Source organism: Carlito syrichta, unplaced genomic scaffold (assembly GCF_000164805.1).
Source record: "Carlito syrichta isolate Samal-C Ts95f unplaced genomic scaffold, Tarsius_syrichta-2.0.1 Scaffold316181, whole genome shotgun sequence".
Lineage (NCBI taxonomy): Eukaryota > Metazoa > Chordata > Mammalia > Primates > Tarsiidae > Carlito > Carlito syrichta.
This window is the reverse complement of record NW_007260277.1, coordinates 78,523-99,532: the sequence shown is the minus strand read 5'-3', so window position 1 is coordinate 99,532 and position 21,010 is coordinate 78,523. Positions and strand designations below refer to the sequence as shown.

General features: G+C 39.2%; 1 pseudogene; it reads left to right on the top strand.

Moving 5' to 3' along the window:
• The window catches only part of LOC103276397, a 43,748-nt pseudogene that overhangs the window by 19,878 nt on the left and 2,860 nt on the right, over positions 1 to 21,010 (top strand).

Sequence of the window (21,010 nt, the reverse complement as noted above, 5' to 3'; positions counted from 1 at the left end):
TTAGGGACCGGATGTCTGGAGTCTGGGAAGGATTGTAATTCTCCATCACTGATGATGCTGAGCTTGGCTGGATAGGAAATTCTTGGTTGAAATTGTTTATCTTTGAGGACTTTGAATATAAGGTCCCAGTCTCTTCTTGCTTGTAGTGTTTCTGAAGATAGGTCTGCTGTTATTCTGATTGGTTTTTCCCAGTAGGTAATCTGACCTTTCTCTCTCTGCCTTCAGAGTTTTTTCTTTTGTGCCTACTTTGTATAGGTGAATTACTATGTGTCTAGGGGATGGTCTTTTCATTTAATATCTTATAGGGGTTCTCTGTATGCCTTGTGTTTGGCTGGTCACATCTCTGGTAAGATGGGGAAAGTTTTCTTGGATTACCTCCTAGAATACTTGTGCCAAGTTGTTCTCCATGTCCCTTTCTTCTTCTGGAATACCAATCAGGCATAAGTTCAGCCTTTTGATATAATCACATATCTCTTGTGGGCTTTGTTCTTTCTTTCTGAGTCTTCTTTCCATGTTTTTTAATAGGTCTGGTTAATTCCATGTTCTGGTCTTCAAGTTCTGAGATTTTTTTTCTTCCGCTAGATTAATTCTACTTTTCATGCTTATCATCTTGCTAATTTCTGGATGACATTTTTATTGTCAAAATCTCTGTTACAAGTTCTTTCAGTGTTGCATCTTGTCTTTCTTGAGTCTTATTCACACTTTCCAAGCATTCCCTAATCCCTATCATATTCTGGGACCAGTCGTTGGTGACTTCCGTTGTTTGGGCACAAAAGTCTGTTTTTTTCTGGAGTTTTGTCTTTGGTACACTTGAAATTGCCTGAGGTCTTCCTTTGTTTTTTTTTCTCATTTTTTGACAGATCTCTTATTTTTCTCTTTAGTGCTGTTATTCAGTGTCAGTAGGAAAGGCTTTCCCTTCTGAAGTTTGCTCTGTCCTCTATTCTTCTCTGATTTGGGATCTGGATTTGTTCTATTTTGATATAGGATGGTGGAGGGGAAATATTTTGAAATTCAAATAAAGTAGGGGATGGGGTGCTAGGATTCAGAAACTACTTGCAAACTACAATGTTCACTTATTGTGGTATGTGTTCCCTGAGACCCACTGCTACCACCACTCTATATGACAATGCAAAGCAGAAACCAATGCAAAAAACAAGTGAGTACGCGAGTGCACACACACACACACAAACATACACACACACCCCAAAACAAACTGCAATAACAATAAAGTGAAACATACAAACAACAAAATAAAAAAAACAAGAAAACTAAGCACACACATACATGCCTAGCATAAAGTGAATAAAGAAGTAAAACAGAAACCTGGAGGTAAAAAAAAAAAGGAATACAGGTCAAACCCTCACACATATATTGACACACACCTTAAGCCATAAAAAAACCAGAAGAACAAAATCAAATCAACAATAACAACAAAATTGAAAGATGAACACTCAATCATTCACATATGCACATAAACAGAAAATGACAAATAAAAGAAGAATCAGAAAAAGAAAAGAAAAAATATTTGGGGGGAGCAGATCAAACCCTCACATAAACATTCATACACAAAGGAAAAATATTTTCAAAATAGGTGAACTAGCAAGCAAACAGTCAAAAAATTTTTAATTTTTGTAAATTAAATTTAAAAAAACTTGCCCTCTTTTGGTAGACTCTGTAATTGTTTCTCTAATCAGGTCTCTCCCGCAGAACCACCTCTTTCACTATCTCTTCAGTGTCTGAAGCAGGGAAAGAGGAGAGGCATTGGGGGTGGGTGGAGCTGCAGTCCTCGCCTCTCACTCTCATACGAGATTGTCTCTTCCCCAGGTATGGATTTGTGGAGGAGTGCCCCAGCCTGGCCTATCCTGGAATGGATTTCTCCTTTTGTGACAGATATCCAGGCTCTGCCTGGGTTTGTCCTTCTCAGTTGTGGTCCATCTGTGTGGGTCTGATGTTCAGAGGATTGCTGGGGATGAGGGGGTTTGGGTCAGGCCCAGGCTTATCACTGATCTCTTTGGAGTTCTTCTTTGTCCTTTTCTGGCCACACCCTTTGTCCCATGGCTGGATCAGGGTAAAGGGTGGGACGCCTGGAACTCAGCACTCATCAGTCCTGCTGAAGTTTGTGCTCTCAGAATATTCCCTCTGGCCCATAATCAATCCCTGAGTAATTAATCCTCCAGTCACAGAGTTCAGGTCTGTTGCTCATGGTGAGCAAGTCAGAGCACATTCCTGCCCCACCTTGAAGATGATGGTGGAGAGCCTCTCTTGTCCTCTTCCATGGGACTTTTCCTCTGGACTCCCTCCCCAGTCCCTGCTGCTGGTGACCTGCCAGGCACTGAAGTGGTGAGGAAAAGTCAGGAACCAGCTATCTCTCTCCTGATGCACTGGTGAGGTAGAGCCTGGGGTGATATTTTCTCCTCCCTGCTTTCTCCATTAATAAAATAATGGCACTTGTCTTCTGTGACCTGGGAAAACCAGGGACAAAGCAGAGAAGATGCAGCACCAGCTGTTGCACCAGGAGCTTGGCCACTTGCCAAACTAAGACGGTCTCTCTTAGAATTTTCTTCCCAGGGAGAGTTTGTTGATTAAAAAAGAAAGAAAGAAATAAAATGATGCTCGGCTTCTGCATCCCAGGAATCGCTAGGGTCCAAGTCCAGTAGCTGTGGCACCAGTCACTGCAGGAGAGTCCAGGCCACTAACTCCCTAGTCCTAACTCAGTCAGTCACTCACACACCAATTTGTTCAACAGCATGGACACAAAATTTTTCATACACTCACTAACTCACACTGGGATTTGCATAGTCGAACTGGTTCAGCTGCCATCTTCCCCAAAAGCTGGGTCTCTGTTTTAATAACCGGAAATTAGATCTGATAATTTGTGAGGGGTGAAAAAAGTGAGAATGTATTTCAATATATCTCCTTTAGTTTCTATATAATAAATTTTATATCAATTTTTATATATAATAATGACATTTATAATACATGTGTATACGTTTTAGAGATAGGATTCTCACTAGGTTGTCCAGGCTGGCCTTAAATTCTTGTGCTCAAACAATTCTTCCACATCAGTCTCATGCAGAGCTAAGACCACAGGTTTGTACCACTGCACCCAGCTCAATTTATATTTTTATGAATCCAATTACCAAAAAGAGTATCCAGGCAGTACTTAAAAAAATGCTTTGTGAAAAAGTCAGGTCATTTTTCAGGAGAAAGTGTAGCCTTAGGTGCACACAGAGGAGGTGGTATGGCTTTATGAGGTTTACTCAGTCTGTAGTAGGGCATGCAGGAGTATGGAAGGAGCCAGTGCCTGCATCATTCCCTGGAAGTCACTGAAATCCCTCCTCAGATGCCACCTGGACCTTGTGCATCAGCTTCTGTCCCTCGCTCCAGGTAGAGAGCAGAAATTTGAGGAGAGCAGAAATTTGGTGAGTCCTGGGGTCATGGCACCCAGTCTTAGAAGCCCCCACATTTTGTGAGTTTTAGCTCTAATATTTCCACCATATTCTCAGAGTAAAGATTGGAAAAAAATCCAAAAAACTGGTACTTAAATGTCCTTGAAGCACAAGGCTTCATTATATTTGGTTTCAATTTTAAATCAATAAAAATGGATCAAGTCATTCTTTCCCAATGTAGAACATGAGGATGTGTATAAGGATGGTGTAGTTCTGCTAAAGTTGGTTATTGAATTCCGGTGGTGTGAACCGATAGCATCTAGTAACCTTTCTTCTCTGCTTTTTAACACTCATTTATTCATTTGTAATGGCTATCATTCCCTCACTAGATTATCTCACTTGGTCTTCAGAAATGCTGAATAGCCTCACCGATCATTGGAGAAATGTAAATCAAAACTACAAGTTCCCACCTAACTTTGGTAAAGACCTTATCATTAATAAGTCAAAAACCATCTGTTGCTGGTGTGAATGTGTTGATAAAAGAACACTTCTAAACTTCTTTTGAAAGTGCAAACTAGTTCAACCTCTATGGAAAGCAGTGTGGGGATTCCTAAAAGAACTAAAAATTAACCTTTCATATGATCCAGTACTCTTTCTCCTGGGAATATACCCAGAGAAACATCAGTAGTTCTACCAAAAAGACACCTGCACAGGTATGCTTAATGCTGAATTATTTACAATAGCAAAAACATAGAATCCACCCTATTGCCCATTATTGCCCATCAAAAGTAGACCAAATAAAGAGACAGTGGTATATATACACCTTGGAGTATTATGTAACCATAAAGAAGAGCAAAATCATGATCTTTGCAGCAAATTGGATGAAGTTGGAGGCCATAATACTAAGCAATCTATCCCAGTAACAAAAAATTGAAGACCATGTGAATACTCACAAGTGGGTCCTGAAAAATTGTCACATGAACACAAAGAAGGGATTGGTAGTTGCTGGGCACTGCTAGGAGAGGGAGAGAGGTAGGAGGTCAGGGGACATGTGATAAAACTAAAGGTACTTAGGCTACTACCAGGGGCAATGAGGGCCAGTTGGGAGCTTATACTTCACTGCTTGTAGCCTATGTACTATGTAGCTAATCTTCACTTTCACCCCACATCTCTATAATAAAAGTTAGAAATAGATTTTCTAATTTCATTTTCTTCTCTGAATTAATCTATTTATGTATTTATTATGTCAGAGTCTCACTTTGTTGAACAAGTTGGAATGCAGTAGCTCAATCATTGCTACTTACCTTCTGGGCCCAGGTGGTGTATTTGAGATTCTTATAGGTCCTGGATGTTAGGTCTTTGTCAGATATGCAGTTGCCATATGTTTTTCCATTCTGTGGACTGTCTCCCCACTCTTTTGGTGGTTTCTTTTGTTTTGCAGAAGCTGTTCAGTTTTAAGAGGTCCCACCTTTCTTTCTTGTCTCTCATGGCATAGGCATCTGGGGTTTTGATCAAGTGTTGGTTGCCAATTCCAATTTTTGTAAGGGTGTCCCCTGTATTTTCTAGACTCATAGTTTGAAGTTTAGGCCTTTGATCCTTTTGAGGCTGATTTTTGTGTATGATAATAGGTAGGGGTCCTGTTGCATTCTGCAAGTGGTCAGTCAGTTTTTCCAGCACCATTTACTGAATAAATTCTCCTCTCCCCAGTTGTTGTTGGAGGAGGCTTTGTCAAAGATGAGTTGGCTGAGAAATTGAGGATCAGTTTCTGAAATCTCTATCCTGTTCCTTTGGTCTACATGCATGTTCTTGTACCAATACCAGGCTGTTGTAATTATTTCTGCCTTATAGTAAAGCTAAAAGTCTGGAAGTGTGGCACCTCCTGCTTTCTTCCTTTTGCTAAGGATTATTTTGACAATTCATGGTCTTTTATGTTTCCATATGAATTTCTATATTGTCATTTCCAGGCCTTAGAAGAATGATGTTGGTAATTTAAAGGGTATTGTGTTAAATCTGAAGATCGCCTTTGGTAGGATCTACATCTTAGCAATATTAATTATTCCAATTCAAGAGCATATGATATTTTCCCATTTATTTATGTCTTCTTGAATTTATTTGAAGTGTTATGTAGTTTTGGTTGTAAAGATCTTTCACTTCTCTGGTTAGGAAGATGCCAGTGTGTATCATTGCTGTGTGTGTGGCTATTGTGAATGGTATTGTATTTTTTATTTGGTTCTCTGCCTGTTTGTTGTTGGTGTGTAAGAATAGGACTGACCTTTTTACATTAATCCTGTATCCTGAGATTATCACGTCCTTTATCAGTTCAAGGAAGGTTTATGACAGCTTTTCTTGGATTTTCAAGGTGTAGAATCATATCATCAGCAAAGATAAATAACAAAACTTCCTCTTTTCCTATCTGAAAACCTCTGATTTCCTTCTCTTATCTGATTTATCTAGCTAGGCCTTCCAACTCTACGATGAACAGGAGGGATGAGAGTGGACAGCCTTGTCTTGTTCCAGTTTTCATTGGAATGTTTCCAATTTTTATCCATTTAGCATTTTTTTGGCTGTAGGTTATTGAAGATGGTTCTTACTATTCTGAGATATGTTTCCTCTATGCCTAGGTGTTCAAGAATTTTTGTAAAGTGGATGCTCAATTTCATCAAAAGCTTTTCTGCATCTAGTCATATAATTATTTGGTTCTTGTTACTACATCTGAGAAGTTTTTATGGTCTTGCAGATGTTGATTCAGTCCTGCATCCCAGGGATGAAGCCTACTTGGTCATGGTGGTTAATTTTTTAGATGTGTTGTTATCTCCAATTTGCTAAAATCTTTTTGAGAATTGTTGCTCCTATATGCTTTAGGGATATTGACCTGTAATTCTCTTTCTTTATTTGATCTTTACCTGGTTTGGGTATCAGTGTGACATTAGCTTCATAAAATGATTTGGGGAGAGTTCTATCTTTCTCATTTGCTTGGGATAGGACTGATGTGAGCACCTCCTTGTATGTTTTGTAGAATAAAGCTGTTCCAAAGCTTTTTTTTTTTTTGTAGATAGTTTTCTTATGACAGAGTCAATTTCCTGGGTTGTTATTGGTCTATTTAGGGTCTCAATTTCTTCTTGCTTCAATCTGGGGAGGTTGTGTGAAGTAAGAAAGTCCTTCATTTCATTTAGATTATTGAGTTTTTTCATGCAGTTGTGCATAGTAATCGCTAAGTCTTTTGGATTTCTTCAGGGTCAGTTGTGACTTGACCTTTTGTGTTTCTGGTTTGTTTATTAGAGTTTTTTCTCTCTTTTTTTTCATCATGCTGGCTGGGGGGGTCAATCAATTTTGTTTATCCTTTCAAAGAAAAGGCTTTTTATTTCATTGATTTTTTTCTACAATATTTTTGTCTTCTATGTCCCATATTTGGGCTTTTACTTTGTAGATCTGGATTATTCTGCTGAAGTTAGGGTTTTGGAGGTCTTGCCTTTCCAGCTTCCTTAGGTGATTTTTGGCTGTTAACTTGTGATTTTTCCATTTTTTAAATTTATGTTCATAGAGATATAAATTCCCCTCTTAGTACTGTTGTCATGGCATCCTAGAGATTTTGATAATATGTTTATTCATTTTCATTTGCTTCCAGAAATCTGTTATTTTCTGTTTTGATTTCTGTGTTGACTCAGGAGTTGTTCATTGTCATGTTGTTTAATGTTCTTATCTTTGTGGGTTTCAGGGGAATATTGGTGGTGGAATATTTATTTTTCTTTTTTACTTTTTTTTTTGGAGTTGGAGTCTTATTCTGTCACCCAGGCTGGAGTGCAGTGGCATGCTCATGGCCACCCCAGTGTCGACCTCCTGAGCTCTGGTGATGCTTCCACCTCAGTCTTCCAAGTAGCCAGAACTATAGATGTGCACTCTCGCGACCAGCTAATTTTTGATTTATTGTAGAGATGAGGTCTTGCCAAGTTGCCCAGGCTGGTCTCAAACCCGTGGGCTCAGGCAATCCAATTGCCTTGGCCTCCCAAGTGCTAGAATTATAGGCTAAGCCACTGAGCCAGGTAAATATTGATTTTTATTCCACTATGGTCTGAGAAGGTGAATGGCAGAATTTTAATCTTTTGAAATATGTTTATGCTTGATTTATGGCCGAGGATGTGGCCAATCTTGAAGTATGTTCTATATGGTGATGAGCAGAATGTATAGTCTGTGGTTGTTGAGTGGAGTGTTCTGTAGATATCTACTAAGTCCATTTTGTCAAGCATCAAGTTGAGGTTCTGGATCTCTTTATTGGTTTTTTTTTGCCTTTATAGTCTCTCTAGGATTGTTAGTGGGGTATTTAAGTCCACAGCTATGGTAGTGCTAGAGTCAATATCCTTTTTTAGTTTACTTAGTAGCTGCTATATAAATGCTGGTGCTCCTTTGTTAGGTACATATATGCCTATGATAGATATTTCTTGTTGATAAATTGAACCTTTTACCATTATATCGTGTCCTTTTGTATCTTTTTACATTTTTGATAGCTTAAGGATTGTTTTCTATGATACTAAGATTACAACTCCTGCCTTCTTTTGTGATCTGTTCACCTGAAAAGTTGTCTTTCATCTTCGAATTTTGAGTTTGTGAACCTCCCTTGTGGACATCTCATAAGATGTCTTGCAGGGGTTCTCTGGATCTCTTATGCTTGTATAGTCATCTCTTTTGCCAGGTGAGGGAAGTTTTCTTGAATGACTTCATGAAATGTTTATTCCAAGGTGTTTCCCATTTCTCTTTCTATTTCAGATATCCAAATCAGATGTAGGTTTTGTTTCTTGATAAAATCACACATCCCTTGGAGAGTTTCCTTTTTCTTCTTAAGTTTTTTTTCCTATATTTTTAATAGATTAGGTTAATTCCATATTTTTGTCTTTCAGCTCTGAGATTCATTCTTCTACTTGGTCAGTTCTATTTCCCATGCTTATCAGTATGTTATTTAGTTCTTGGATGGAGTTCTTTATTTTTGTTTGGTTTAAGTACACTTTCTTGATTCTGTCTAGCTCAGTTGCAATTTCATTTAGTTTTAGCCCTTGCATTTCTTGATTTTTATTCATTCTGTCCAATGATTTTCCTATCTCCGTAGGTACCTTCTAAGGTACTGTCTTTCTGGGTCATGACCATTGTTTGTGGCAGACTAGCTGTTCTTTCTAGCACTGAATCTTTGGTGGGACTAAGATGGTTGCTAACAGCTTTTCTTTGTTTTTTCTACATTTGTGATGTTTCGCTTATCTTTCTCCTTTATCTTGTTGCTTGGTGGAAAATGAAGAAGCAGTCAATTCTGATATTTGCTCTACCTTTTGTCCTTCCTTGATCCAGGGCTTCAGGTGTGTTCAATTATGAAGTGGGACTAGGGTGGGATATTGTGATGTCTCTTTACAATTTTGAGCTCTTACTAGGGAGGTGGGGGTGGATGACAAGGATTCTGAATCTGTTGGCATGTCATAATGTTTGCTGAATGGTTCAGTGGGACTTGATCTTTGTCTCCACACAATATGACCATACAGTGGGTGTACTTGCATAGCACCTGAGTCCAAGACAGGTTATAAGAGGGAAAAGAGAAAAAAAAAGAGAAAGGAGGAGAAGACAGAAAAAGAGGAAAGAAATAGAAAAAAGAAAGAAAAAAATGAAAAAAGAGAAAACTCAAAGAAAGAGAAATAGAAGCGGGAAAGAAACAAGAAAACAAGCCAACAAACAAAGCAAAGCAACTAAACGAGATATCAAACAAACCAATATCTCCTCCCAGAAAGTTGATAAGATTTTTTCAGCTTTAGTATGTCTCCTTGAGAGGGGGCCTCCCTCTTGTGATGGGTTTTATAATTGCAAGGCTGTTGCTGCAAGCGCCTTATTCCCTGTTTTGACTTAAGGTGTTAGAATAATCTTCACCTCCTGCTGCCTGCAGTTGGTAGCTATCATACACCCCTGCGAGGGAAGGGGGCTGAAATTACTTGATACAGTGTCTCTAAAGATCTCACCCCCTTCTTTCCTCTCCCAGCTTCATCACAGCTCCCAGGACATCCAGTTCTCAGTAGGAAAATGGGGTCTCCTGTCTCTGCTTTGCCCTCCTGTTCTGTTTCACTTGTTGCTAGTGGCAGGGGGAGTCAGTTATGCACACACCAGTCTCCTTATTGCACAGTTCTGTTGTCTGCATCTATTGCCCAGCAGGTGGTTCAAAGTGGAGGGTGAATCATCTGGGGTTCCCCATCTATCATTAACCACCAGGGCTTGTGCTCTGGGAGCAATGTTCCCTGAGGTCACAAACAGCACCCCAATCTCAACACAGGGATAGTATCTTGTCTCAAGATGCAACTCAACTATTCCACATAGGCTGCCCTGGAGCACTTCTCTGCCCAGGCATTAGAGTCTGGTCAGTTCTCTACTGTCTGCTTTTCCTGGCACTAATGGTGTCATTTGCTCCCTCTCCAGCAGTTACCACAGTCTCCAGATCTTGGACGGTTGGCAAGGCCCTGGAGCCCAGTCCAGGCTCTGGTGGTTTCTCCCTGCAGTTTCCTTAGGATTCTGCCCCCAGCTACCTTGCTGCTCTCCCTCCAAGGCCACTGATGCCTGCATTTCAGCATTCTGCTATTGGGGTAGCCATCGCTCCAGCCGTTCTTCCCAGGAAAAAATATCCGATGATTTTAGAAAAGGATGCTCTGCTTTTGCACTATAGGACACACTAGGGTCAAAGCAGAACAGTTGCAGCACCAGCAGCTTCACCAGGAGGTCCCTGACCCCTTGCTCCTGAATCCTTACTCAGTCAGTATCTCACACTCCCTCTAACACACAGAAACACTTACAGAATTGTCCATATGATCACTCACACACAGGGACTCATATATTCCAACTGTTACTCTTCCATCTTCCTGGAAATCCCTGTGAATGCTTTATCAATTTGCTCAGCTAAGCTTTACACTTTTTTGTTATGAATTTTTATGAGTTTATTTCTGTTTATGTTATTTTATATTCTTGTCATTGTGGCTTCTTCCACTTGTAAATGATTTTTTGCACATATAGTCTAGTGTGTGTGTGTGTGTGTGTGTGTGTGTGTGTGTGTGTGTGTGTGTGTATTCTAATACCGTATTGAATTATTTTGGGGGGGTCGATTTTTCTATCAATTTCTTTGTGGTTCCAAGAGTAAAACATTAATTTTGGTTTTGAATATTTCTTTCATTTTTAATGACCTTTGCTAAACTTCCAATACAGTGATAAATGAATAGCACAGGTAATCATGTGTTCTTAGTTTTGTTTTCTGACCTCAATGGAATCAACTTGGTGGTTTCCAAGAGCAAGATGAGGACTTTGTTTTGTAAAGTTAGGAGAGATCCAGTAATTTTTCTTTTGGGTGTTCTAATTTAATATCAATGTTTGTTGAATTCTTTCAAATTTATTTTTGTACTATGGGAAGGATCAATTTATTTCTCTAGTTACAAATATGTTGAACTCTATTAATAAATTGGCTTATATTGAATCATTTTTGAATTCCAGAAATAAATAGCATGTGATCATCACATTATTTTAATATTGTTTTTCAGCTTTTTGCTATATTTTAGTTTAGATCATTCCAGCTGTAAGCAGATGTGAGGTTCTCTGTAGTGTTCTTGTGGTTCAATCTTCAGGATATTTTAAGATCAGTATTTTATTTGATTTATAGTAATCATTTGGAAATTATACTTCTTTAATACCATTGAAATGACTAAGTAGTGTAGGCTTACCTAACATGTAAAAGAGCAGTAGATTATGCTAGTACATCTGATTATTTTATTAGTTTTATTAGTTTTAATTGCTTTTATTATTGAGGAACCCTTCAAAAATTATATCTTTCCTAGAGAATGCTTGCTAGAAGACCAAATTTCACCTGCATTAAATTTATTTATGTACCAAATCCTCACATATATTCCACAACTCTGAATTTTTTTTTGAAAAGAGGTGAGCCCTGGCATTAATAGAAGACTGGATAAACAAAGTTTAGATTATTATACAATATAGAACAATCTTTCCTTTAAAAGAAATGAAGTATTGAAAATAATTCTCCCATTCCTCTATGATAATTGTGCTGTATAAACTCATTATCTCTATTGAAGCCATTATTGAAAAAGTATTTTTTTTAGAAAATGCCCATTTTATCTAGGTTTCATAGTTAGTTGGTATTGAGTTGGGGAAATAGAGAAAATATTGTCTAATCAATTATTAACATCATGTCCTTTCTTTTACACTTACCCGTTTGGAAGTCTTTTTTTTTACAAGCTTGTGTGATTCTTCTTTTCTGCCTACAAATTAAATACTAGTGGTATTCAAGGATCTATGATTTACAGGGAAATAGATTGAGGGTAGGGGAAATTCTCACAGAAGTAAATAATTCAATAAGATTCATGAGCTACTGACTCTTGCAAGAAAATGGTCAAACATCAGCATTTTCTGCTTCTTCCATGAGAGATCTATCTACTTCCAGGAATAATGAACAAAAGTTCTCAAATATTCCAGTGGTTTCTTAGAATATGCTCACTAGAAACTTCTAATAGACTCTGGAGATTCAAAAGTTTTTTAGAACTATTCTGAGCTCCCCAAAGGTGAACTGACATTGTTAGTACATGTGACATCACAGTTGCAGTTCTGTGGGGAGGTGAGGTCACAGAATCACAAACACATATTTCAGGCTGTTATGACCTTCACACTGAGCTTTCAGTCCTGGAGGCAGGAAGGAGACTGGTAATTTCTATTTTAATCTGATGGACAAAGTCAGTAAGAGAAGGAGGTGTACCAGGAATCTGGGTAGTTATGCATACCTGGAAAAGAAACTCTTTGGGTTAGAAACTGATCCAGGGGCTGAACTGCCAAGGAAGCATGACTTATTTCTGATGACGCATTGGAAGCTGACTGATACCCTAAACTGAACCATGACTATTGCTAATGCAGTTTACTAAACTTCTCATTGAAGGACTTCTTGGTGTTTTTTCCAGGTGTTTTCAAATACTGAATTTTAATGTGTTCTTCAAGATCCTAACTTCAAAATTCATTAAATCCACCTTTTCACAGGACCTATGTGTTGGGAGCCAGCCTTGGAGGCCTGCCTGATGACAAAGTCCAGGTGCGCTGAGGACCCCTGGCCGCAAAGCGAGCCCTGGCAGCTGAGACCCTTCTGTCTTCCATCTTTGCTGTTGATACAGCTGAAGAAATTCTGTGCAGTCACGAAAGAAGATGGAATGTTTATGTGAAGAATCACAGCTAACCTGGAAATATTATGGTTTATTTTTCCATTTTTCCCACTATGCCACTTGGCCTATTCTAACATATGCAAGGGTTAAACTCTGAAGCACATCAAGAATGCTTTCTTTTACTTGGTTATAAGTTACTAGATATTGCTTAAGTATAAATGATATAAGTATATTCACTCCTTATTAGATTTAGGATTATGCAGTTTAGTGTTTAAACATAAGAATTTTTTAGAAGCACAAGTTATAATAAGTTCATTATGAATTCATTGTAAGTTCTAGCACTTATCTAGGAGTTATATAGGTGATTTATAACACTGCTTTCACTAACTTAGGATAAGATTAATATTAAGGTTTTTACTTAATTCTATAGTTAAAACTCTAAGTTAACATTTATAGAGTAGGTTTTCACTGAACTCATAATATAATAATCAGACACTTTTATGATAGATCAGCTAAAACAGAAAGTAACCTTGAGGGGCCTGGGAAACGTTACTAAAAGCTTCTTTTGAGTTCCCTTTAGAAACAAGCACTGCAACAAAAGAGAAAAGTAACGAGGACATCTGGACAAGGGAGGCGATCACAGGACTCTGAAGAACATAAGAGCCTAAGATGAGAATATTCCTGACATATAAAGAAATATACACTTAAAGAAACTTTCTTGAAACATTTGTAATTTGGGACGTTAGACTGAGAGTGTCATTGTTGGCTTTATGAATAAGACGTTGTCTGGAAGCCTATGGGAATCTTGGTTTGCTTGCTACTAAAGCCTATGGGAATCTTGGTTTTGTTCGCTACTAAGACCACTAGCTGGTAACTTTTAAAAGATATGAATGTTAAAGAGTTTTCTTTGTCTTGCCCCTTCAAAAATGGTATAAAAGCTCTGTATTAACTAGCATTAAATTGTCATCTGTTCAAGAAGCAGGTGTCCGACGATCGTCGTTGCCTATCCGTCTCTCCTTCAACACATCCCACGACCCTTGCAGGGTGGGCCCCCACAAGTGGCGCCCAACATCTGGGAGCTTGAAGGTAATCTTTTCTCTTTCTTTTCGGGACAGATAGGACCTCACCTGGGGCGCCGCGGGCCCCCCTGCAAAGATAAGCAGGGAAAGAATAGGTGGGAAGTGCTAGAGCCTTGATACACTCATGGGCCAGAAACAGTCTAAATGCAGGAGACTGTTTATAAATGTCTTACTTGATACGTTATCTAAAAAGGGAATTAAGGTGTCTTCTACTCGATTAGCTCGTTTTTTGCGATTTGTCCAGGCACAATGTCCCTGGTTCCCACAAGAAGGCACCGTTGATTTGGCTATTTGGACTAAAGTTGGGGAAAAACTTAAACTCTGTTATACTTTACACGGACCTGATGAGGTCCCTGTTGATGCTTTTGCCTTGTGGAATATAATTAGAGATGCTTTGGATCCATGACATGAGTATTCCAAATTCCCTACCAAATTTACTAAAGAGGATGATCCTTTATTGGCCTCTAATTCCTCTAAAGCTGTGTCTATACCTCCTCCCTTGGATGACAGCACTCCATCCCCAGCGGATGAGGCTAGTTTAAAAAAGGAGGCAGTTCAGCATCATGAGCAAAAGCATCCTGATAATTTAATCAACTTATCCTTGACCCAACCTTCTCCTCACTATGTGCCGAGGAAGTCCACTTTCACTCCTGGACATTCCCTGTCGTCCAAAGCACCTTACGTTGGTATTAAGGGAGCTAAAAGGCAGGCTGAGGAGAAAGGTGATTTGGATTTTTCTTTGTGCTTTCCAATTTTGTTTGATAATGAATTTGAAGATGCCCCTCCGGTATGGGAACCATTGCCATACAGACTCTTAAAAGAGCTCAGGGAAGCTTGTTCCCAGTATGGACCTTTGGCCCCCTATACCTCCACACTTATGGAACAGTTCACTAACCGTTGGATGACCCCATATGATTGGCAAATGCTTGCTAAATGCTGTTTAACAGGAGGAAATTTTTTGTTGTGGAAAGCGGAGTTTGAGAACCAGGTTAAACAGATAACTGCCCAAAACAGACAGGATGCACAAACCCCAGACATTATTACTGCTGAAATGCTCATGGGGACTGGGGCTTATGAATCTGTGGATGCTCAAATGGCTATACCAAGAAATGCCCTAGTACAACTTAATATTTGTGCAGCCAGAGCTTGGAGAGTACTTCCTGCTAGTGCTAACCAAGCTACCCCCCTAGGAGAAATTAAGCAAAAATCTGATGAAAATTATGAGGATTTTGTCTCTCGATTACAAACGGCTGTACATAGAATAACCATCAATGAGGAAGCAGCCGACATTTTGGTAAAACAATTGGCTTTTGAAAATGCTAACGGAACCTGTCAGGCTCTTATAAGACCTGTCAGGAAAACAGGACAATTGAGTGACTACATCAGGATGTGTGCTGATGTTAACCCTGCTTGTATACAGGGTGTGGCAATAGCCGCGGCTCTTAGAGGAGAAACTTATACTCAGTTTGTGCAAGGGATCCAGAGTGGAACTAATAAGCCTAAGAACAAAACTGTCTTAACCTGCTACAACTGCAGGCAACCTGGCCATATCAGTAAAAAATGCCCGTCTAAACAAGAGCCTCAATCTGTCCTGACATTGCCATCTTCTGGAGGCTCTCGGCCAAAGTCTTTATGTTCCAGATGCCTAGAGGTCTTCCATTGGGCTAAGGATTGTAAATCTAAATTTCATAAAAATGGCACTCTATTAATGGAAGGACAGCCTACAGTGCCTGAGTCAGGAAACGAATTGAGGGGCCAGCCCCGGCCCCAAGTAACAACAGGGGCAACTTCCACTCTGAATCCATTCATTCCTTTTGTTCCATCTCAGAGCTCATCAGAGCAACCCCAGGGAGCACAGGACTGGACCTCTGTTCCTCCACCTTCACAATATTAACCCCAGACATTTCAGTTACCCCAATTCTAACGGGGGTAAAAGGCCCCCTCCCTGATGGGATAGTGGAGGTTATTCTGGGAAGAAGTTCTTTGTCTCTTCAGGGAGTTTCTGTTTTTCCTGGAATTGTGGACTCTGACTATACAGGAGAAATTCAAGTGCTCGTGGCTCTGCCGAGTAAGACTGTCCAGTTTACCAAAGGTCAGAAAATAGCTCAGTTGTTGCTCTTGCCTTACCACAAGAGGGGAAAGCCTCTGACTAATGAGCCTAGGGGAGACTCTAGATTTGGGTCGAGTGATTCTGGTTTCTGACTTCAGGAGGTCACTACTTCTAGGCCTTTAAAGGATTTGTTTATTCAAGGAGTTAAAATTAATGACTTGTTAGATACTGGGGCAGATGTTTCTTGTATTGCTGGAAAAGACTGGCCTTCTTCGTGGCCAACCCAAGTCACCTCCTCAGGGCTTATTGGTATTGGTAAAGTACTTTCTGTGGCTAAGAGTTCACAGATTTTAAAATGGGCAGATGATCAATCATCAGAAACTTTTGTCCCTATGTCATGCCTTCTATCCCTATTACACTCTGGGGACAAGACATTCTTGCTCAGATGGGTACACTCTTGTGTAGCCCAAACGACAGAGTGTCAGCGCAACTGCTGCAAATGGGATATGATCCCTCTAAGGGTTTGGGTAAAGACGGACAAGGGATGAAGGAACCGGTTCAGATTATAGAAAAAAAAGACCGGACTGGCATTGGCTATCCAAATTTATTCTAGAGGCTGTTGTTCTTGAAGCTGCTGACCCAATTGTATGGAAAACTAATGAACCAGTTTGGGTGGAACAATGGCCTTTACCATTAGAAAAACTTGAGGCAGCAAAAAATTTAGTGCAGCAACAGTTGGAGGCTGGCCATATACAGCCTTCCACTAGCCCTTGGAACACACCTATATTTGTTGTAAAAAAGAAATCTGGCAAGTGGAGACTTTTACAAGACTTAAGAGCTATTAATGCCACCATGGAGACAATGGGGGCATTGCAACCTGGGTTGCCGTCTCCGGTTGCTATTCTTGCAGACTCTAACATCATAGTTATTGATTTACAAGATTGCTTTTTTACTATACCTTTAAGTTCTGATGATTGCAAGAGGTTTGCATTTAGCCTCCCTTCTCGGAATTTTACACAGCCTCATCGAAGGTTTCAGTGGAAAGTCCTGCCACAAGGAATGAAAAATAGCCCCACCTTGTGTCAAAAATATGTTGATACTGCTTTACAAGATATTAGGTATCAATACCCTGATCTTTATCTGGTGCATTATATGGATGATATTTTACTAGCCCATAAAAATCGTGCTCTTTTACATGATATTTTAAAAGAGACAGTAACAGCTTTGACAAACTATGGTTTGAAAATTTCTCCTGAAAAAATTCAAACCAATCCACCTTTCACTTATCTTGGCCGAGTGTTAAACACTCAGACAGTAAGTCATCAGCCTCTGCAGTTAAGAAAAGATCATCTGGTGACTTTAAATGACTTTCAAAAATTATTGGGAGATATTAATTGGCTAAGACCTTATCTGCGTATAACTACTGCAGACTTAAAGCCTCTTTTTGATATATTGCAGGGGAATTCCTCTCCCACCTCTAAAAGGGTCTTAATGCCCGAGGCAGAAAAGGCCTTAATTTTAGTAGAGAAAGCCATTGAATCTCAAAAGTTGAAAAGAGTAAATTATAATTTACCATGGGAATTAATTGTGTTGGCTACTTTTCATACCCCAACAGGGTGCTTATGGCAGGAAGGACCTATGGAATGGTTACATTTACCAGTTTCTTCTAAGAAGGTTTTGGCATCTTATCCTTATTTAGTGGCCTTGTTAATAACTAAAGGAAGACAAAGAAGTGTGGAATTGTTTGGGAAGGATGTGGACAATATTATTATCCCGTATGACAAAACTCAGTTTCAAACCCTGTTACAGACTGATGATGATTGGCAAGTAACCTTAATTAGCTTTAGAGGACAAATTTTGTTCCATTTACCTAAAAATCCATTGTTGCAGTTTGTAAAACAAAACCCCATAATTTTTCCTCATAGCTGTTCCCTGACTCCTCTCAAGGGGGCAGCCTTAGTTTTTACTGATGGTTCTTCTAATGGGAAAGCAGTGACAATAATTGATGATGAGCCCCATATTTTAAGCACTTCAGAATCATCAGCCCAAAGAACAGAACTAAAAGCAGTTCTACATACATTTTCTGTTTTAAAGAACAAAAGGTTTAATTTGTATACTGACTCTTGTATATTAAAGGATTATTTCCTCATATTGAGACAGCTACTATTCCTACCAATAAAACGACAATTCTGGAGTTGCTCATCCAGTTACAACAATTAATTCATGACAGAACAGAGCAGTTTTTTGTTGGCCACATTAGATCTCATTATGGCCTTCCGGGACCTCTACATAAAGGCAATCAATTGACTGATAGTTTAACTAAATCAATAGTATGTGCAGTCATTGAAATGGAGCCAGCTGCTCAAGCTCGGTTATCTCATGATATTCATCATCAGAATGCCACTGCCTTATGGTATCAGTTTCAATTGCCTAGAGAAGTAGCTCGGCAAATTGTTAAAAATTGCCCAGCATGTCCCACCTTTAACAATGCTCCAACAGGGGTTAATCCTTGAGGATTGAAGCCCAATGCCCTGTGGCAAATGGATGTGACTCATTTTTCTAACTTTGGAAAGTTATCTTACCTACATGTAACTGTGGATACATTTTCTCATGTCATATTGGCTTCTGCCAGAACAGGAGAAGCTTATAAGGATGTGATACAACATTTATTTTTTTGTTTCTCACAGTTGGGCATCCCGAAACAACTGAAAACTGACAATGCCCCTGCTTATACATCTAAAGCTTTTAAACAGTTTTGTGTTAAATTTAACATTTCTCATTCTACAGGAATTCCTTACAATCCCCAAGGTCAAGCCATAGTCGAGAGAGCTCATCAAACCTTAAAAAATCAAATCATTAAATTACAAGAGGGAGAATTTAAATATAGTTCCCCTCATCACATTGTAAGCCATGCCTTATTTGTACTCAATCACCTGAATTTGGACTCTTTGGGTTGCTCGACTATGGATAGACACTGGAACCCGGAAGAAACTATTAAGCCTATGGTTAAATGGAAAGATCTCCTTACAGGTCAATGGAGAGGGCCCGATGTGTTGTTAACTTGTGGGAGAGGCTATGCATGTATCTTTCCCCAGAATTCTTCATCGCCCATTTGGATACCGGATCGACTTATTCGATATGTCCAATCCGATGCCTCGGCCAATGCAGAGGGATCCAAGGCAGAGAGATGTCAGACGAGAACCCAAGTTGATCCAGACCAGAACAACTCAGAACCGGAGGAAGAGAGAATTCTAATCCTGAGAATGAGGCGTCTTAATCTTCATCATAACCGTCCACCACGAATTCAGATGCACCATACTCTGTGACCTCCCCGTTCTCGCTCTTCTTCCAGTTCTAGGTCCAGACCCCTACCTCCTCAGCCAAGACGGTATGCTTCTTCCACCAGAGGTCAAGGTCCTCCCACATGGGGGCAGCTGAAGACCCTGGATATTGAAGCAGAGAGGCTGGTCCGTTCACAAAATGTTCCTTTTACCCCATCCACTGTTTCTGTTGCTATGATGGCCATTCTCACCTTTCAGGTAAGTCATATTAATGCTGCTGATGGTGAATACAGAACCTATTGGGCTTATATGCCTAACCCTCCAGTTTTTCAACCTGTTACTTGGGATAATGAAATGATAACGATCTTTACTGACACTGCTTCTTTGGTAGGTGGTCCCACTATTTTCTCCTCCCAAGTTAAAACTGTTATTAATCATAATTTTTCTTTCTTAGGGAGTTCCAGTTCACCCCCAATTTGTTTTAGTTTACCTACTGGTTCAGAACGCTCTCCTCTCATACCTAAATGTTTGCCTTCTTGTATTAAGGGGATGATAACTGACAGCCCCTCTGGTCAAAAGGAGACTCGAAACATCTGGTCCCTTATCCTATTAATGCCTGGAGATTTTGAACCCAATAAAAAAATAGAGGAACAGCACTCCTCTGAATTTCCTACTTGCACAGCTCACAGGGGACATCAAACTTCAAATACCGAAAATGATTGGCTTACGGTGCACCCTGAATTTGGATTCCCTCCTTGGAAAGAATGTATGTATTCCTCCAAGGTGACTCTCCCTATTTCTAATACTAATGTGTCCATAAGTGACTGGAGTTGTCATGATCCGACTACAGATCTCCGCCCTTATGTGGAACACAGTCCTAATTTCTTGTGGAAGAACTCCATACCTAAACCTATACCCATTACTAGATGGAACATTAATGGATGGGTCCCCCCAATATTAGTAATGAATGATGGTAATAAACAATCCATACAACCTAATATTTGGAGAGCCTTAGCTGCTACTAAACCCATAGTTTTACATTGTCCACAGGGACAAACTATATATAATATAAGAGCTTGTTTGCAATCTCCTTATGCCTTTTTAGTAACCACTGATTATAAATCCTTAGTAATTTCTTTTGATGGGCAGAAATACCAAGTTTCTTGTAAAAGCTGCAAATTAACTAATTTTCTTACTTTCTCTAATTCATATAAAGGATTTATTATTCTCCGCTGACTTTCTTATTTAATGGTTCCTGTAAATCTTGCATCTCTTTGGTATGATGTATATAGTTTAGTGTTTAGATATGAGGTTAACTCACTGTTGTCACGACCAAAAAGATTTATAGCAACTTTAATTTTAGGTATTACAGCTTTGATAGCCATTGCTACTTCAGTTCAGTTTCAGCTATAACCTTAGCTAAAGAAGTACATACTGCTACATTTACAGATCATTTATCCAGTAATGTCTAATTAGCTTTAGCAGCTCAAGAAATTATTGACCAAAAATTAGAAAGTAAAGTTAATGCATCAGAAGAGGTTATTTTGATTATAGGACAAGAACTTGTAGCCTTGAAAATTAAATTGGCTTTGAGATGTCATTCAGAGTTTAAATGGATTTGTGTCACACCTCTCCAAGTGAACAAGTCTATTCATACCTGGGATAGAATTAAAAATCATATCTCTGGAATTTGGAACCATTCCAACATAAGTTTGGATCTCTCCAAGCTTCATCAGGAAGTAAAAGACATTAGTTCTGCTGAAAAACAATTTGAATTCACCCAATTGGCTCAGTCAATTTATAACAATTTTTCTTCATTTGTCAATCAAAAATCATTATTGTCTATATTAATCAATGTGGGAATTTGTGGAGGAATAATCTTGCTACTGTTATGTTTGCTTCCAGTCATCTTCAAATCATTGAGAAATAACATCTCTCGACTAAGCATGGAATTTCACGGCTTTGTATTAAAAACAAATAGGGGGATATGTTGGGAGCCAGCCTTGAGATCCGCCTGATGAGATGCCCAGGTGTGCTGAGGACCCCT